Here is a 20919-nt window from a genome sequence, read left to right as displayed (position 1 = left end):
GTGTATTTCCAGGGCAACCAATAACCAATCACAGCCCTTCTAACAAAAAAAGACATGAGAACATAAATGTACAATTATATAACTCTAAATTTGTACATTATAATAATATAGAAATATGTCACCTGTGTCTGTAGACTACACAAAAACATAAAATTGTGTTTTGCTCTGAAAATTAATGAGATTCTTTTTCCTAGACTGCTTTGTCTGATGCCTTTATTCTGATGCCTTTTGTTTTGATGCCTTTTAGTCTGATGTCTTTTGGTCTGAGGCAGTTTGGTGTGATGCCTTATTGTACGAGACCTTAGACATGACAGTGTTTTTCCTGAGACCTGAACCTTTTTAGTCTGAGGCATGGTGCCATTCTGTCTGATGTCTGAGAACTGACACTGAGGTCTGAGAATGTGAGAGAGAGCTGTCCGTTAACATTCCCATTCATCACAATGGCAGGAGCTTATTTTGTCAGAATACACAGCTACTTTTGAATAGCTATCAATAAAGATTTTTATTTATTTTATTTTTTTATATAAAATATGTAATTATATATAATGTATAACACACACATAATGGTTGGAATTTAACAGCAGGGGCCAACTGCCAAAGTTAACCAGCCAAAAATTTACCCCCTAGTTCAGGTAGTCTGCTATTATAGGTAGCTATTTACAGAGCCAAGGGCTCACAGTTACAAGTATAGTAAGTAAGATTTCTTAGGACCCCTATTGTGTCTCTGTGATTTTGCCTGGTAGTAGGGACATTTTTTAAAAAATCCAACCGCTTCAAATTTATGTTATTGTTACAATTAAAGTCTACTTGCTAAAAAATAAAAAAAATAAAATCTGGTTGCCTTATCACTGCTCCAGAATATGTATTTACTGTGTGTTGCCATAATGTATGCATATTCATGGCTTATGGAGCTGTAACAATGACTAAAGTACTTGAATAGGAATTTTTGTTGATTTGAATTCCAGTTGTGTGCCACTTTCCGAAACCGAAGATTTTTGTGCTATATATATAGTATAAATATTAATTTTTTAAATATGAATTTATTAATGAAATGAAGTAATGGATACAATGCTTTTTCTTCAGTGTAAATTTGGCTCCAGCCGCGAGCCAAATTTCTTGGTCAGTGCTGCACAGTTGAAACTGGCTCGTGCCATGCTAACCACTGGGTGTTGCAAATTAATAATACAGCTTTGTGCTCTCCAGTCAGTTGTGCAACACTTTTCATTTGCTAAGAATAATCTTGTATGCACTGTGGTGTTGAATCAAGTAACACAAATTTGTCCTTCTTTTTGGGGTTTTGCTTCACTTCCCTTGTGGTTCTATCTACTAAAAGTTGTAGTAGTTGTCTAGTTTAAAAAAAAAAAAAAAAAAAAAAAATCGAGATTCAGATACTTTAGTCATTTTTCAAGCTCCACACATCGGATGCTTCAGAGCTATTAACTAAAATCTCCTTTTCTAACTTACGCATACATTCGTACAAACAGTATATACATGCATACAGTATACTGTACACCAAATTTCCTGGTGCTTCCATATCCTTTTTAAAGGCATAAACAAAAACACATGCTAGTCCACACTATTAACAGCAGATTGGTTTAGACAATGTTCTGTATATAATCACACACCAACCTGGGCATCATACTCCCTCTAACCTACATTGAGAAATAGAAGGAAGAAAACATCAAAGCTCATTCACTTCCTGTTCTTCCACCTCAGGATAGAGCAGAACAATGGGAATACAGCATAATTTATAACATTTCATATTATAACATGCTAGTTTGCATTAAGGTCTTGTCTTTTTGGCCTATCTGCATATGATTTGTTGTTGAGCGTAAAAATATAGTTTTCTTTTAACTGTCAGACGCAGGCTGGCAGAGGTCCCCTAGGATATGATCCAGTTTTAAAGATCCCCTAAGGAAATACAGAATCCCTGGAGGTATGCTATAAATAAGTAAAATAAATAAATAAATAAAAATTCTTTTTAAAAAACAAGCAGATATGTACTGTAGAAGATGGTATACTTACGTTTGACAGTTACCCTGTAAAGGCATAGACAAAGACACTGGAAAGGGTCAGCTATGCATTTAGATCATATTTTCCCAATATTTGAAAAGTCAAATAATGAAAGATTTACAAGATATTATCCTGCTCTATATTACAATTAAAAAGACACTAGATTTGTACATTTTCTGAAGAAAATATTTGATTGTGTTTGCAATTACCACTAATTAATAATGATTGATTAAACCCTTCCTTCGCACTCTCCAACTCATGTCCTATCGTTCAAATGGTCTGCTGCAGTGGAGCTTAAAAACTGATCTTTAGTGTTCAAAGTTGCTTTATCTCAAAATGGAATGGCTGGTCCGGGGTTTTTGAGTGAGTGTGGCAAACTCAGTCAAGAGGAAAATTCTTCTATCTGCCAAAAGAACCATGCACAAACACTAAACGAACTCTGACATTTAGAGATAATCTTGCTATTGACAGCTGCAGTGCTCCAAAAGAGGCACAATGGATTTTGATATTTAATATCCAAAGGATTCAACAAAGCCATTTGATGTGTTTTTCTTGTTGAGAATGTAGCATTTATTTATTTTTTCTCTTTAACAAAGACATCAGGATTAGAATGCAATTTCAGTTCACGGTGAACAGATACTTGCAATATAAAAAGGTTTAAAGAAATTATTCACCTAAAAATGATAATTTGGTTATTATTTATTCATCCTTATGCAGTTCCAATCTTGTATGACCTCAGTCAAAGGGTGTTTTTTTTTTATTTATTTATTTATTTATTTATTTTTTTATTATTCATATTATGAAAGTTAATGGGGACATGGGCTGTAAAAAGAAAAAAAGAAAAAAGCATATCATACTGTAAAAGTATTGACAGCATCAAAAACATAATTTTATGAATGAACACATTTCGAGATATACAAATGTGTACAAATACTTATTGAATCTATACATATTCAACTAGTTGAATTAATCAGTTCATGTTATTGTATTCATACTTAATGAGATGAATTATAATGATCAATGCCATCACTTTTATTTAACGCATTTGAAGCAATTACCTAATTTGACTTTCATTCTGTTCTGTGTGATTCCTGGTGCTGTATTCAACTAATTTCAAAAGATTATTTCACTTTACTTAGACGAAACTTTTAAATGTTAAAATGATAAAAAAAAAATAAAAAAAATCTGTAATCGTTTATTCATCACTTAATAATTTTGTTTGCTGTGGAACACCAAAGAGGTTTTCAGAATATGCTGCATGGGGAAACATTAGCCATAAAAGAAATTACAAAATCACCATAAAACAATCATGAAAGTAATACATTTTGTTAGTGCACCATAATCCAAGCATTCAGAAGACTTATGATAGCTTTGTGAGAAAAATAGACCCCAAAATATATAATATAATATATTATATTGTAACAAAAATAATTGTCACTGTATATTTATGTTTTTATTTTATTTATTTTTATTTTATTTATTTTTTGTTTAGTTTTAGGGGTAAGGTAGTATTTAGGGATCTAAAATATCTATAAAATAGTAAAAAAAAAAAAAAAGAACTACACAAATTTGTTTAGCCTATAATTGAAAGGATTCATAAATATTTTTACTTTTCTAAAGCTGTGAACACGTTTTTGTTTTAGATGCTGTCAATACATCCATATATAGACATCTATTCATATGTACAATAAGAGACCCGAGTGGGAATGCTGTTGGCATTTTCTATTTCCCTTTTTGATTTGTATATAGTAGCACCTAATAAACATTCATTTTTATTTTTTATTTTTATTTTTCTAGAGCTTTGTAACACAGTTGAAGGTTCGTGCATGGAAAGGAGTCGGGAAGCAATGTCACAGTTCAAGCAAGGCTTTATTTTCTGCCTTCAGCAAACTTTATATACTCTTCTTGGTGCTTTTCTCAGCTCACTCAGTAAACGCAGACTTCTCAATAACAAAACACTCAATAAATGTAAACTTCTTAATAACAAAACACTCGATGATAAACACTCAGTAAACGCCAACACTGCACTGCCGTGTTGCTCTATTTCCCTTCTGGTGTGTTTGGGCTGGTTTTTGAGGTCTCCCTCTGCTATCACTGTAACAAGAAACAGCTGTTAGAAATTACACCAACCAGTCTGATGAACCACTCCACTCTGTTTCTCCTGCAAACAGACACACGACCATGCCCCAATCCCCACAAGCTTATAGTTTTCCTAAAAAGTGTTTTCCTCATATGGGGACAGCGGAACAAATTTAGTAATACTAAGCTATAGAAAGTCAGATTTGCTTATCAAATTGTTTATTAGGTTTCCAGAAATGTTGGTTATTCATGTTTTTGAGATGTTACACACATTACAGCTGATTTTCTATAAAGGGTCCTTTTACGTTGCGTTCATTAATTTTTTCGTTTTGAAATAAAAAAAATCAAATAAAAAACAAATCAGTTATGCTTTGAATTTAGTTTTTTTTTTTATTTCAAAAGAAATATGCAAAAAACTAAAAGCAGCTTGTTTTTTGATAATTCGTTTTGTTTTGTTTTTTAAAAAGCAAGAAATTATCTAATTTCTCATGTTTATTGCTCATTGAATATTTGATTTGCATATGTGGGTGGGTCTGAAATGTAATTGGTCAACCTGCGCTATCATCTGTCCTGACTCAATCAAACCCATCAGAATAAGAGTTCAACATGATACATTACGATATATTTAAATTAAATTATGCATTGTGTATTGCGAAGCCAAAACACAATGTCCATGCAGATAGATGCGGGGTCGCACAAGAATAATGTATGTTTAAATGTTAAGCTCCATTATTACACGGATCTCTGGAATACTCTATTCTGACTGGTCAATGGCGCCATCCAGCGGTCAGATATTGTTCTGTAACAACCGCACATCCGGGGATTTAGATGTATCAGACCACTCATCCGGGTTCTGCGAGCCGTCTTTCCTGCTTCTCGGATCACTGTGCGATCTCTACAAGTAAGCTAATAAAATATTTTCAACTCAAATCAATGTTTCATGTGCATTCGTTTTTTTATTTTTTATTTTTTTGGAAAAGTAGTCTTGTAATAGGTTGAATAATGAAAAGTCAGATGGTAATTTTCACAACATAAATACCAACAGAACTTCGACACTGGTAAATGAAAATGTGGGTAAATGATGACATCATTTTATTTTTTGTTCCTTTTTTATTCCTTTATTTTTATATTTTATTGTATTATTTCTGATCCTTTAGCATTAAACAACAACTCCCTTACTCAGTATAAGTGACTTTATTAAGATGGAGTGTAAGAAAAATAAGTTTCTTAAGAAATTAGATCTACAGTTTTGCCACATTTAAGGTCATGTTAGTTACACTGGACTCCGAACCACAGCAGTGCTATCATTTAGAGTACAACCACTAATCTTCACTCCAAAAAGCATGTTGCCAAAAAAGCCTCAGTGTAAGAGACTTAGGAGGGCACCTAATTGGCAGCAATGTCTGTCATGGGTCAGAGCTGTGCCGTAAAGTTCTCCCTCTCTTTTTAATTAACACCAGTGGGCTGTCACAACCTTCGAATGAGAAGCCATGAAAGAATGGTGTGCTCAACCATGCTGCCATTTGAAAAAATAAAATTAAAAAAATAAATACACTATCAGAACACTAATGTGCTGTGTAATTGTATTGATGCGTTCTCTGTATTTTTGCTTCTGTGCTCTCTGTTGTGGATTAAACGATTTTGTCAATAGGGTTTTTTGATGAGATGCACACATGTTGTGAAATGATGCAGAAAATTTGAGTTATGACTTGGATGCAACAGCACAATAAACAATGTGGGTCAAGTCATATTTATTTGTTTAGTGCTTTTCACGACACACATTGTTTCAAAGAATTGCAGAAAATTAGGCTGTAACAAAACAACAACAACAACAAATGCCATCAAAGTCCTCATTGTGCGGTTTAAATGAATAACGCAATTTAAAAGCATGCCTTAAAATTTATTGTCTTTAGGCCCCATGCGAGCAAGGCAAAGGTGACTGTGGCAAGGAACACAAAACTTCAAAAGATTTTAGAAAAAAAATAAAAAATTAAAACATTAGGAGAAACCAGGCTCACTGGGCAGTGACCAGTCATCCTCTGGCTAACAGCATGAATATTATCATTATAATATTATATTAGTAATATTAGTTATCTGTGTAATACAAGTCTTGTTTTATGTAAGTTAACTGAGTAGATGTTGGTGGTCAGTGTTTAAAACTAAAGGATTTTGTGTAACACTTTACAATATTGTTCCATTTGTTAACATTAGTTAACAACATTAGGCAGCATGAACTAACAATGAACAATACTTTACAGCATTTATTAATCTTAGTTAATGTTAATTTCAACATATACTAATACATTTTAAAATCAAAAGTTGTATTTGTTAACATTTGTTAATGCATTATGAACTAACATGAACTAACAATGAACAATTGCATTTTTATTAACTAAATTAGCAAAGATTAATAAATGCTGTTAAAAATAAATTGTTTATTGTTTGCTCATGATATCTAATGCATTATCTAATGTTAACCAATAGAACCTTATTGTAAAGTGTTACCGAATTTTGTATGAAATGATTGTCTATGAATTCCATCCCAAGTGGGTCAATATTGCACAATTACCAAACATTGACAAGATGTCAGTTCTTTATCAGTACTGTGTAGAACAATACATAACTGCAACATAATGAAATATGCAATCAGTTAAAAGTGTATAATTTCTACGCCACTCAATGTTGCTATATATCATTCTGGTTAGGACACTGTTTTGATAGCAACACTATCCTTTTTGGGGGAATCAACCTACAATTGATTAGTTTTCTCAGTAGCACTTTATTTTACAGTGCTGTTCTATATTTACTTACCTTATAATTACAACAACTACAGTAATAACAAGATACTAACCCTAAACCTAACCCCAACCCTAACCTTAACCCAAAATAAGTACTGTAGTTACCTAATATTACACAGTACTTTCTTGGGTAAGTACACTGTAAGCAGGGCCGGAGTGGCAATCGGGAAGATCGGGAGAATTCCCGCTGGGCCGGTCAAAAATTGGGCCGGTTAGGTCCGCATGTTGATTGACAGACTTTCATCATATGTCGCATAACAATTGCCAACAGTCCGTAACATCCGGTATTTAAAGGATCAGAATTGCTTTCTGTATTATAGCAGAAGCAGTCTGTATTTTATCATCTCACACCTAAACAAATGAGAGAGTAGCCTGTGAGAGGCGAAACTGATGTTGCTGATGTTGCGCCGCTTCACTTGACAGCGCGGGAAGGATCATGGAAGATCCATCGAGAACAGATAGGCTACTAATAGCTGAATGAATGAACGTGCTTCAGGTAGCCTACAAGATCATCACAAGTTTAATACTGACTGCAGTCTCACAATCTCAATCAATTAATCTCTGAAATCCTCTTCCTTAGCAGTGCAGAATGATAATAGCAAAATTATTTTTTGTCACTAAATAACAGAATACTTCAAGTAAATGAATACAGATGCAAGAGCATGACACGGTATGAAAATAATGGGACTTTACAGCTCTCAAAAGATTAAACTCAATGAAACAAACTGCACAGAGTGCCTTCAATGTTGTATCATGCGATAAAACCATTCTAAAGAGACAGTAACCATTTTGCCTTTGTCCTGAACATTTACATTCCAAGTCTTTTATTTCACTCTTATCGTTGTAAAATGGCACGTTTTGAATGATATGTAAAAATGTAAAAACAATCACTCAACCTTCATTGTTTCACTGGATCTGTTTCTATTTTAATTATCTAAAATACAAAGCACTGACCATTTAAAGTGTGAGCCTGTACATCTTGAAAGAGTTATAAACATTTACAGTTCTACAGTGTTATTATGTGCCTAGATAGTCTTTAAAATAAACTTAGTTTACCCAAAAATGACATTTCTCTCATCATTTACTCACCCTCATGCCATCCCAGATGTGTATGACTTTCTGTCTTCTGCTGTACACAAATGAAGCTTTTTAGAAGAATTTCTCAGTTCTGTTAGTCCTTTCAATGCAAGTGAATGGTGATCAGAACTCAGAAGGTACAAAAATCACATAAATGCAGCATAAAAGTAATACATACAACTCCAGTGGTTTAATCTGTGTCTTCAGAAGCGATATGATAGGTGTGGGTGTGAAACAGATCAATATTTAAGTTTTTTTTTACTATAAATTCTCCTCCCTGCCCAGTAGGGGGTGATATGCTTATGTAAATCACCAAAAACAGAAGAAGAACTCTTACGAGAGAAGAGCGCTTATGAAAGTGAAAGTGGGGATTTATAGTAAAAAATGACTTAATTATTGATCTGTTTCTCAATAATTTACTTGCATTGAATGGACCAAGAGAGCTGAGATATTCTTCTAAACATCTTCATTCATATTCCGCAGAAGAAAGTCATACACATCTGGGATGGCATGAGGTTGAGGAAATGATCAAATATCCCTCTAACATTCACTTATATTTACAACACATACAATGAAGTCTTATGACAAAGTAAAAATCTTAGTGAATGCCGTATGTGGTATAATGACATTAATTTTCAAGTAATTGCATATATTGCATATTTTTGCTGTGATCTTGTTTTATTGTTATCATCTTCACCTCCAACCCTCCTTTTGGGTGTGGGCTGACTTGGACATGACATCCTGGGCTGAATATGAATCCCACTCTGACACTGACTGTAAGTATACTGAAAATACACCGCAAACATTTTCTCTGTAAGCTATAAGCTTTGACAGGAGAAAATATTTTAACATTGAAATAATTACACACTTCACCTTTAACCCTGGAACACAAGATGAAACCAAAAATATCAATTTGGTCAGCATTGAGGTTATTCAAATGACTAGATGAATAAAATTATGATGGGTAAAGTTTTGAATAATACTTAAACTTTTTGTTGACTGATGTTGATTAACATTGAAGGTTTTTATGAACATAGACACAGTGGTGTTTAACCCATGATTTAGTTTGATGGAAGCATGAATAGCGTGAATACAGGAATCTTTTGAAATGGCTTTCAATAACTTTATTGGCCAGACAGCCAATTTCTGACACAGTAATGATTCACTCTTTCTCAGAATTTTACTGGATTTCAACAAATTCCCATTAAGAATATTACAGTCATTATTTTACACACACAGTGTTATAAAAAAAGATTGAGTCTTATTATCTTACTATTAATGTTAGATTGTATATATCTATGATAAACTTTAAAATGGCACTGACATGATGTAAAGATTCTACCGTAACAGTTGTAATGTTGCTGAAAAAGGTATGCTGATTTATTAATATTATTATTATTATTATTGTTTATTTTGGATTAATATGTAGTCCTGTCATGTAGTCATGTTTTTCCCCATAAAATCTGCATTATATATGGCATTTATTTTCAGAACAAAATATAGATTATTCCAAAAATCAAAACCAAAAGTGTAAATAAATAAAGGAAATGTAATAAATGAAAAGTGTTTCATTAAAAGTTTCAACAGTTTGATCATGATTAATGATGATGACGGTCATAATTGATGATGATTCATTAAAAGTTTCCGTAACAATTTGGTCGTGATTAATGATGAGTGATGACTGACAGATAATTCAGTGTTCCATTACTAGATTCATTTCAAAAGGGAGAATGGGGGAATATGTTTAAATGCACATGAATACTTCTAAAATGCTTTTTTTTTAAAAAAATGCAGCTCTCGATTTCAAATTTAGTCAACCCAAAATCTTGTCAAACCAAATATTTTCCACAGAGAAGTGTTTGGTTTTATTTTCTGATGGATCCATAAAACATTTTTTTTTTTTTTGAAAGTCAGATTGGAAAATGTTAGTAAAAAAATAAATATAAAAAAAGTGTTTTTTGGGTTGACTAAATTTGAAATCGACAGCTGTATTTTTTTATAAAGCATTTTAGAAGTATTCATGTGCATTTAGACATATCCCCAGACAGATAGAGATAAATAATAATAACAATAAAAGAAGTCTATGGTTTGGGAGGAAACATATAAAAAAGATTACTGCTCTTCTGAGTCTTACGAATGTCCAAGCAACACATGCTTTACTGTCTAGAGAATACAATGAAAGAAAATGCCATGCTAGATAAGAAGTGAGGTGCCCTTGATTTACTCAAAGCCTATAGAGGAACCAGATAGATCTCCATCACCTGCCCAGCTTTGAAGTTCCCAAACCCCAGCAGGATATCCACCAAATGAGGGATCAAATTCTGTTTGATATAGGGAGATAAAACATAAGGACATTTGTCTTTGTACACAAAGCCAGTATAGGATCCTGAAGTCTGGATAATGAAATCTGAGGTTAGGGCTGTATTTTAGAATAATGTGTGCTCATACTTTTGGATTTCTGGCTTAGTTATTTTTGGAGTTTGGTAGTTGGTCTTTGTGAAGAAAAAAAATAACAGCATACTGGTTTGCAATGACAAGAAAGGTGAATAAATAATGACAGATTTTTGGATGAACTGTTACATTTATGTTTAGTTGTAAAACATCAGTCTAACTGTACCAAGTGTTTCACAAAGCAGCAGGTCATTTGGTTGTCAGAAGATGTGTTGTTCTCTAGATGAGAAGAGCTAATCAGGCTCCAGTGCACATAGTTAAATGACAACTTGTGCCATTTTTTAACAGACACTTTTCAAAGACATTTGGCTTTATTGTTTATCGATGTCTCATCTATCTTTTTCAGATTTTGACACAGGTTCAAAGAAAAATCTCCATCCCCAGGCCAACATACAATTCCATGAATCTAGTCTTCAAATACCACAGCTATGGGCTTTATCGATTGACGTGTTTGGTTGACTCTGCACAATCATTGGAAGGTATTCCCAATTATCCTTCTTTTTTTTTTTTTTTTTTTTTTTTTTTTATTTCAAAATCAACATGGACAATACTTAGCTCAGTTATTGTTTGTGGTCAAAAGTCATCGGTAAATCCATGGTTCAGCTTAAAATTAAATGAATATTTTTTTATGGTGTCAAAAGAGAACCTGTAGTCCTTTAATAGCTGTAATTGAACTGGTTAAGTGACTCAGTTGAACTGGTCAAGAAACTCAGGACGCGAGTAGCGCAGAAAAGAGGGGAATTTTACTCCCTCTGGGTAAATTGGGTTGTATTGAAGGAAAAAGGTTGGGGAAAGTTCAGGAACAGTGACTGTTATGGTTGTGTTCAGTAGTAGGGTGTTCTGTTTTGTAAATGAATTTCAGATGACCTGGAATGGTGGGGTTTTCTGAAATCACTGGTTTCCTAGTCAGTGTAGATTGTATAGTGTTACTATTACATAGTAGTGGAAACCGGGTACGTTGTCACACATGAAACAGCTGAGCGCTGTATCTCAGTTTAAGGTTTTGAGCTGAAAATCCAGTAGCATAAATGCTTTTCTCTTGCAGTGGTTTTGCATGTTGGTTTAAAACATCAAAAAGCATCATTAGATCAAATCCATCTTCCAAATTAAAATTCCAGTGCTAACACTTTACAGTAAGGTTCCATTTGTTAACATTAGTTAATGCATTAGGTATCATTAACTACCAATTAACAATATCTTTTTTACATTTTTTATTTTTTTTACTTTCTTTGAAGTCTTCTGATGTCTGACTTGGTAGCTGAACCAAACCAGACAGTTATAGAAGTGCAGAGGACAATGTACCCTTACAATGTAAGAATAATGACAGTTTAATATAGACAGTACTGCGGAGGTGATCACAGGGTACATTCATTCAAAAAAGACTATTAGGATATTCTCAAATACTAAAGACTACTTTACGCCTGAGATTAAACATTGCATTAAATGGAAAAAACAAGCCTTCAGGAACAACAATACAGTGGAACTGAGAGCAGTTCAAAGAGAACTAAGGGGGAAATTAAGGGAAGTGTGGGAGCAACAGTCTACGTGTCAGAGAAGCTGTTTCAACTAAGAACTCGAAAAAACTGTGGGATGCAGTGAGAGAAATGACTAACATGAATTCTGACAAGAGGGGAATGTATGTATTGAATGAACTGGAAAAAGCAAATGAACTTAACAACTTTTACAAACATTTTGATTCTGATGAATGTAGAAACCCGTCTATTACAGTGCCAAATTGTAACTGATCCAAGTGCTGTGGCCAAGGTTTTTAAAAAGTTGTACATTAAGAAGGCCAGTTGGCCGGATGGTATTTTGGCTCTTCTTCTTATAACTTTAGCTGATGAGTTGACCCCACCATGTAGCCCTTTATTCCAGCTCTCAGTTGATACATTTACCATTCCTATAATATGGAAAAAAGTTGTCATCATTCCTGTTCCAAAAAACATTGCCCACAGGAAAATAATGATTTTAGACCGGTAGCACTAACATCAATAGTGATGAAATCACTTGAATGCATTATGGATACGAAGTGAAGTGCAACATCTCTTAGATCCCTATCAGTTTGCTTATAAAGATGGTAGAGGCACTGCTGATGCTTTAAATACTACAACAGATTTTATTTTAAAGCACCTTGAAAATCCTAAAGCTTATGCTAGAATAATGTTTATGGACTTTAGCTCATCATTTAATACCATACTCCCGCAGATCTTACTAAACAAGCGGAAACAGATGGAGGTGAATCCATATATAATCAAATGGTACCATGCATTTCTCATAGTAAGACAACAGCAGGTGAAAGCCAGTTCAAATCTTTGTGACATACAGGCTATAATTATTGGAGCTCCTCAATGCTGTGTAAGCTTACCCCTTCTTTTTACACTATACACAAACGACTGTAGAAACCAGTATACATACAACTACATTATCAAATTCTCGGATGATACAGCCATACTTAGTTTATTAACAACAGACTCAGATGTCGCTACGACTAAGTCAGTGATATAAGAGGTTGTGCAGTGGTGTGAGAGGCATAACATTGTTGGGCCTCATGTACTCAGATAAGAGACAATGGCAGGCCTACATACAGTCATAAAGCCTGACTGCAGCCTGTAGGAACACTCAAAGCCTGATAGCCACAACAACATCACCAAAATCAAACAAAGGGAGTCCAAAACAGACTACAGATCCCATCAAGCCTTGCTCACTTTACACCTATGTGTGAAATTCTGAAGGATCAAACTCTCAACTCATTTTGGATGAGATGCACGACACAACATGTCCCTCAACCATGACGTCATCGAGAGTATAAAACTCCGGAAATTCCTTCTAAGCTTTGCTTCCAGCGATGGTATGTGCCGCGTCTAGTTGCAGCCCTGCTGCTCCCAGGTGTAGCCTCGTTGCCCAAGGAAGTAACGTACGTACCTGAACTATGGCCATACAATCTGTATCTCACTGGACGAGCTGAGATTTCTCCATGTTCCACCGAGCATGGTAACGGATCCTAAGGAGACCACTGAGCAACCCGTGTCTAACCCATTTTCCTGCAGAAGTGAAGAAAGAAGATTTCTCTTCCTTATTCAACTGAGTCGACTTCGCTGATTTCTCTGCCAACCCACCGAGAATCAGCCGCCGTACCACCCGCTGACAGAGCGAGGAAATGGCCTCCCGTCATCAACCGAGTTTCAAGGAACCGTGTCGAAGTCAAACGACGGACAGACACACATTCTACCCACGTCCTCACGCAACTCAAGTAACAGGTTTACGTCTGGGCAGAGATAGATTATTATAGTGTGTTATTCTTGTGTATCAAGGCTATTGCTTGTACAGTTTACGGACCGCCGAGTCTAATAATACTCAAGGTATTATTGTAACTTACTGTTACCATGAATTATATTTGCTGTGTTTTCGTCCAACCACTTTGAGCTGTTTGTGCATTTCAGCCATCGCGGGTGAGACCGGCACACTGAGTTTATCCATTAAAGAATCAACGACTGCGGCGGACGGATTACGAGCCGTTCACCGTGTCTCTGAGTGATAAAACTAATGGTTGCCTTCTCTCCCACGATTGCTAAAACCAGTTTCGGTGCCGTCACTCTGTTCTCTCTCTCTCGTACTAACCGCACACACATACGACCCCTCATAAACATATCCGCACACACGTTCGGGGAGCAGATAACTTAGTGATAAAGACCAGCTTTGTCCTTAAGTTATCGTACCAGCGGAGATAAACATTAAACGGACAGACGCCATTAAACAATCTCTCCGCCCACATTCGCGGCCGGAAACCTCACGTGACATACTCTCCACGAGAGCCACGTCCACCATTTTATGCCCTCCTCTCCTTTGCCACACACACACACACACACACACACACACACCCATTCACACACATACCTTCCTCTCATGTATTATAGGCTTACCTGTTACCATACCTAATCATGTTACTGTTTAGTTTGTAGTTGGAAGTCGGAAGTTTAACGACTGCATTGTATTGATTATTAATTGATATATCTGCATCAATAAACTTTGTTATAGTTTAAAGAGAAGTGTTTTTGTATTGTTCTGCATGCACCTGTGACAAGGGCTGGCAGGGGATGTCAGTGCTCGGATTTAAGCCTTCATTGTTTTCCTTTTGAATGTCAATGTTCTCCGGACATCGACTTTCCTAAGAGAACAATCCTATATTGAGGCTGCTATACTGTCTGGTTATTAGTCCCTGATTCCAGGGTGGTGCCCTAGTGATATTAATCCTTATTAATATTCTATTGATTTTGATAATTGATAGTTGTCTTTGATGATTGTTGATTCGAAAGATTAATAAGCTAATGTTGATTCTAATCGATGTTCTATTGATTTTAATAATTTATAATTATCTTTGATAACAATTAATATTCTATTGATTTTGATAATTGATAGTTGTCTTTGATGATTGTTGATTTGAAGGATTAATAAGCTGTGTCAGGCTCATTATTGGCAGCGATCGAATGCCGCGCAGACGATTTATATAAGCTACCACTGTCATGTTGTCTGATCAAATCAGAAAGTGGTGATTCGCTACTTTGGAATGAAAAGCCTTCAAGGCTGAGAGACAGCTAGCAATTCAAGGTGATTGAAGTCCATGCCTGCTTCGCGCCTGTCCAGGTGCTGAAGGCCGGGCATCCGCCACACGGTGCGCCCCAGCCTGAGCTGGACGCATCTGTGGTTACCACCTTTCACCTGAAGACCTGACCCAGCATGATGCCCTGCTGGAAAAAGGTTGGAGCTGTCCATGGTGCTAGAGCAGCTACACATCAGTAAATCTTATCTTTTTAAGATGTTAATTAGGATGCCATGCTTTCCAGATAAACCTTTCAAACAGACATCTCGGAGATGTATGTGTGCTATCTGGGACACTGACAAACAATGACAGTGTGAAGCCACGTTTTCTATAATCATGTCAAAAACAAGTACTGCTGACGTTTATTGACAGTGGATTATGATTTACTATTAGCTGGGTTCTGAAACCTTAATCATGATGTGCTCTCAGAAACAGGCTCAATCGTCACACTAAATACTGTAAGCTAAGGTCTATATATTTTGTGTTGTTAAGCATATAGCGTGCATAACTTAATATAATTTTCCTGATAGCACAAGTATCACCCAGACATCTATTTGACATCTTGAAGACATATTGTTTTCTCATCTACAATATGTCTATAAGATTTTTGTAATGTTTGTAAATCAGATTTTTTAAAGATGTTCAGCAGTTGTTATAAAAATGTGATGCTTGATAAAATGCTCTTAAACAGACATCTCGGTGATATACAGTACGTGTGTTATCTGGGTTAAATAGTACATCAAGGAGTAGGCTATGTCAAGGGTGTTAGCACGCATTTCTCAGTGGATTTTGGGTTTGGGTGGGGGCTGCATATCCTAAAAACCTATATTTAGGCTACCTTTTACAGAATTGTTAATTGTTAATATTGTTAATTGTAACAATATTGTTAATATCGTTAAATGTGTTGTGGTTCACAACTGTTTTACTATACAATATGCTATTTAATGGCAAGTTTCCATTGTGACAACTTAACCCATATAGTGTGTCCCGCTCCTGGGGCGTGTTGTCACAGAAGGTCAACAATTGAATTGTTTAAATGTTCAATCGCGTTCATATACAGTATAGTCAAGACATTCAGGTATGTGCCTATACATTAAACAACTTTAAAAAATAAATCTACCCTCAGAAATAGTCACTGGAGCAAAAGTGACACAACCTAGCCCCAGTCTCCCCTAACTCATAGCTTTCAACAAAATTATAATGCTAAAGGGGATGCTTTGCTTTGGAATAAATTAATCCTGACTTGCCCTTGTCAAATCTCAACATAACACAAATATATAAGCTCTATTTTATGCACCACTTTGACTTTGAGCAAGAGGATTTCTGAATGCAATTAAAGCAGAGCTATTACATGTTATTACGGTTCTAAAGTTTGATTGGCCCAATTTTTAACATTACATTTCTAATGCACAGATCAGAAAAGACCAAATGGCACTGTAGGAATGGGCAGGCATTAAACAAGTAATGGAAATGATCAGTATAGCATAATCAAACGACCAAGCGCAGAAATCTTCACACTGATGCCCTTGGAATTTTGGGGCGTGCTTACAGAGAGATACTTAATCTCAACTGGAGGTGCATCATCATTGTCCGCGCGCGTCTTGAGGTACCACAACTGCGCATTTTATCCATTACTCGACTGCTGGTTGAGGAGATGCGCATCAAATATATCTAACTAACAGTTGCTGCCCCTGTCCACTCGTCTTCTGGACTAGCAGGTCGTAACCGATCACGGGCACGCGTGTGTGTGCAGTGGATACGCCGGAGCTCTCTGATTCGTGGACTTGTTGTGCGGCGCTTGCGGGGATACGAGGAGCATCTTCGTGCAGCGAGGAGGAATAAAGCACATTTTGTAACCCGTCTCCAAGCAGTGCTCGATTCGGGTGGCATTGCTTGGTCCTAAAAGTAAGAGAACGATATCGGAAAGATGTTACCCACCACATTAAAGGGTTCGAGGTGTTTAGGTTCATCGTACCACTGAATATGGAATAAATTCTCTCTTTTCTTACTTTGACTCGGAATACAGTTGGGTATCGCATCGGTAAGTTGATTTATAGGAGCTATAGGCTAACCATCCACATAATTATATTATTTAAAGTTGAAGTGACCAAATGCACGTGAAAGCGTAGAATACCATGTTCTAGTATATATATATATATATATATGAAGGTTGTAGCTTTTTCACAGTGCTACTACGATTACTTCTAAATTTATGAAAACATGTCAATGAATGAACTTCTCGTCTTACGCAAGATAGCCTGCTGATATAGGCAACATGCTTTTGGATAACCTTTGAAAAGTATGGGGCGTTCACACAGGACGCGTTGTTGTGTTCTGTCTGCGCTTTTTTAAAATTGTCAGTGTACACATGCGTCACCTCTCGCATGAGCGTTCGTTTTTTAGACGGCGTATCAAGACAGGGGCCGTTTACACAGAACGTATTTTTGTATTCAATCTGCGTTCTGCGTTCAGTTTTTCTATGTATACATTCGCCAGATAGACGTTGAACGTTACGCCGCATCTCGCCGTTTTTTTTTTTTTTTTTTTTGTTTGTTTGTTTGTTTGTTTGTTTTTAGCAGCGTCTTTTTTTTTTTTTTTTTTTTTTTTTTTTTTTTTAGCAGCGTCTCGCGCAGGAGCGCCGCGTTTTAGACAGATTCAAGTTACAAAGAACTTCAACTATTAAAAAGACTCTATTCATGAGTCTGCTCTATTCATGTTTTTTTTTTTTTTTTTTTTTTTTTTTTTTATAGCGCAATAACGGGGTCTGAACGTCCCCATAAACATAAACTTCTCTCATAATACTTGCGTCGTGTTCCATTCAGTTGAACTCCGTCCTTAAGCTTTTGAACGCAAGACAGCGTTCTGTGTGAACGCCCTACTAAGGGCACCAGACTGCGACCAGACAGCGGGTTGCACCCTGATCTCACTCATCTAAGGCAGGAGTGTATATGGGGCTCACACATCGCTGTTACTGCTGATATAACCTCGTATTTTCTCCGAGCCGAAGCTTATCTCAAAATGCGATGTTTAAAGCTGCACTACATAACTTTGTGCTTTCTAGGGACATCTGTGGTTGAAACTTAAAATTGCAAGCAATTTGCCGAAGAATACATTACGTCAGTTGTGTTCTGGCACTGCTCTTTTGGCGGATGAATCTCCCAATTTAAGCTTACCTGGACATCGACTGTGTGTGATCATGACCGGAGCCGGAGTTTCATGTTGATATTATGTTATATGATTAAATATTTGAAACGGAAATATTACTTTATTTGATGACGATAAACAACACTCTTATTTACAAATTTGAATGAATTTTACACTTAAATCGCTTTTCTGACACTACACTCAAATCACTTATAAACAGAGAGCAGGGGACTTTCATCAGTCACCACCAGTATATCTTAATATGATTATTCAAGTGTTTTATTTACTATTAAAGTTTGAATTTAAGAGGTTAAACTCTTAACTGGCTGATACGAGCTCAATAGAAGACTTTATTATTTTAATACTGTATTGTCCAGCCTCAGTTAGCCTACTACAATAACCTGTCTATGCACTGCACACAATAACACTGTAAACCTAAAACGAGGATTCAGTAATGATGGGGATAAAATATACTTCATTAAACATAAAAATAATATGCTTAGATATGCAATATAACAATTAAAAGAAGTCAATTTCAGAAGTAATACATATTAAACATGTCACAGTAACTTCACTTTTTATAGGCTTACCGTAGTGAGTCGGGGTAAGGTAAGGACATTGTTCTGAACACTGATTGCTTATGTACTTTGTCAATAATGGTAATTTGTTCATTTTTAATAAAAAAAATCTTACATAGTGCAGCTATAAATAAAGGGATAAAAATAAAAAGCTGGCAGGTGCTGCCTATAGCTTTCCAGGTAGCCAAGTCATGTAAATGAGTAAAATCATAAGGATTTCTATGGAGAATGTACATTTTTAGTAGTTATGCACTAGGCAATCTCTAAAAAAAAAAAAAAAAAATCCATATCAGGAACAACTGGAAATTACATGGACAATTTATGAAAATGCATTGGTCAAAAGGTGTGGTAACCCTGAAATAGTCATAAAAATGTCAATAAGAGGTGACAACAAACATATAATAAATACACACCGATCAGCCACAACATTAAAACCACCTGCCTAATATCATGTAGGTCCCCCTTGTGCCGCCAAAACAGCTCTGACCCATCGAGGCATGGACTCCACAAGACCTCTGAAGGCATGGGCATCTGCAGCATCACCTTCATCTGAGGGTACGCACAGAAATCTGCCTTGTAGAACCTTCTATCTGGGGGGTGGGGTCCGGGGACATGATCCCCCACGATATTTTTTTTGGCAAAAACAACACCAAATCATTCAATTCTGGTGACTTTGAGAGAAATTTGTAGCATTCATGTAATCATTGGCTAAAGCCTTTCTTCCAGTAACCATTCAGAACAGACACGTTCTCGTGCTAAAAAAGCTAAATGCACCACAACGAATAAAGAAGAATGCAGGTGTCTCGAGACACGTTTTTATCAGTTGAAGTTCTTTTTAACTTAAAATGGCTTCTAAAAATGCAGTGCTCCCATCAGAGATACTAAAAACACAGTAAAACATGACACAGTTGTCAAAAGACATCCATCTAGCAAATGTGTACATGGAAAATTATTGAAAAACAGCGTGAGCGGATGTAAAAACACGTTCAGTTTGAACAGCCCCTTGTTCACATGACACATCACTAGCTGAAGTTACCTCTCAAAGTTACCTCTCAAAAAGTTAGCCTTTTTTCTCAGTTGATTGTTGGTTAATTTCCACTGTATTCAGCACTGTTTGTTTTCTGTATTCGTAAATATCCCGATGCTGTTTTACTGTGCATGAAACCGCTCCAAATGATTCTGTGAGAGAGCGGTCCAAACGAATTGTACTGAATCACGAATCAATTCAGACAGTTTTGTAAGCCTGTTTGGCCAATTCATTGAAAAGAACCGACTCAAAATAATTATTCATTCGCAAACTGGTCATCGCTAGTTCTTTTTAACAGCCACGGGACACTTCATGATTGATTAAATATTCTGAGAGTAAATATTTCTCAGGTCAGTCAGAGCACTCATGGTACGCACAGTGCAAACGGCCGTACAGCTGCAGGCGCCACTGTCTGAAGGTGTCCTGTGGTATCTGGCACCAAGACGTTAGCAGCAGATCCTTCAAGTCCTGTAAGTTGTGAGGTGGGGCCTCCATGGATCGGACATGTTGGTCCAGCACATCCCATAGATGCTCAATCGGATTGAGATCTGGAGAATTTGGAGGCCAAGTCAACACCTTGAACTCTTTGTCATGTTCCTCAAACCATTCCTGAATAATTTTTGAAGTGTGGCAGGGCACATTATTCTGCTGAAAGAGGCCACTGCCATCAGGAAATACCGTTGCCATAAAGGGGTGTACATGGTCTGCAACAATCTTTAGGTAGGTGGTACGTGTCAAAGTAACATAAACATGAATTCCAGGACCCAACATTTCACAGCAAAACATTGCCCAGAGCATCACACTGCCTCCGCCGGCCAGCCTTATTCCCATAGTGCATCCTGCTGCCATCTCTTCCCCAGGTAAATTACGCACACGCACCCAGCCGTCCACATGATCTAAAAGAAAATGTGATTCATCAGACCAGGCCACCTTCTTCCATTGTTCCATGGTCCAGTTCTGATGCTTACGTGCCCATTGTAGGTGCTTTCGGCAGTGGACAGGGGTCAGAATGGGCATTCTGACCGGTCTGCGGCTATGCAGCCCCATATGCAGCAAGTTGCGATGCACTGTGCATTCTGACACCTTTCTATCATGGCCAGCATTACGTTTTTCAGCATTTGTGCAACAGTAACTCTTCTGTGGGATCGGACCAGA

General features: G+C 36.3%; 1 protein-coding gene across 1 annotated transcript in view; it reads left to right on the top strand.

Annotated features, from left to right (window-relative positions):
* The first annotated feature begins 16628 nt into the window (after nt 1-16628).
* LOC127449335 (contactin-3-like) overlaps nt 16629-20919 on the top strand; it is a 91490-nt gene continuing 87199 nt past the window's right edge. The window contains exon 1 of the mRNA XM_051712691.1: nt 16629-17056. The gene's annotated coding sequence lies outside the window, so the exon portion shown is untranslated. The remainder of the gene's footprint in view (nt 17057-20919) is intronic.

This window comes from Myxocyprinus asiaticus, chromosome 12, assembly GCF_019703515.2.
Source record: "Myxocyprinus asiaticus isolate MX2 ecotype Aquarium Trade chromosome 12, UBuf_Myxa_2, whole genome shotgun sequence".
Classification (NCBI taxonomy): domain Eukaryota; kingdom Metazoa; phylum Chordata; class Actinopteri; order Cypriniformes; family Catostomidae; genus Myxocyprinus; species Myxocyprinus asiaticus.
Note: the sequence above shows the minus strand (reverse complement) of the source record. Positions and strands in the feature narration are given on the sequence as shown.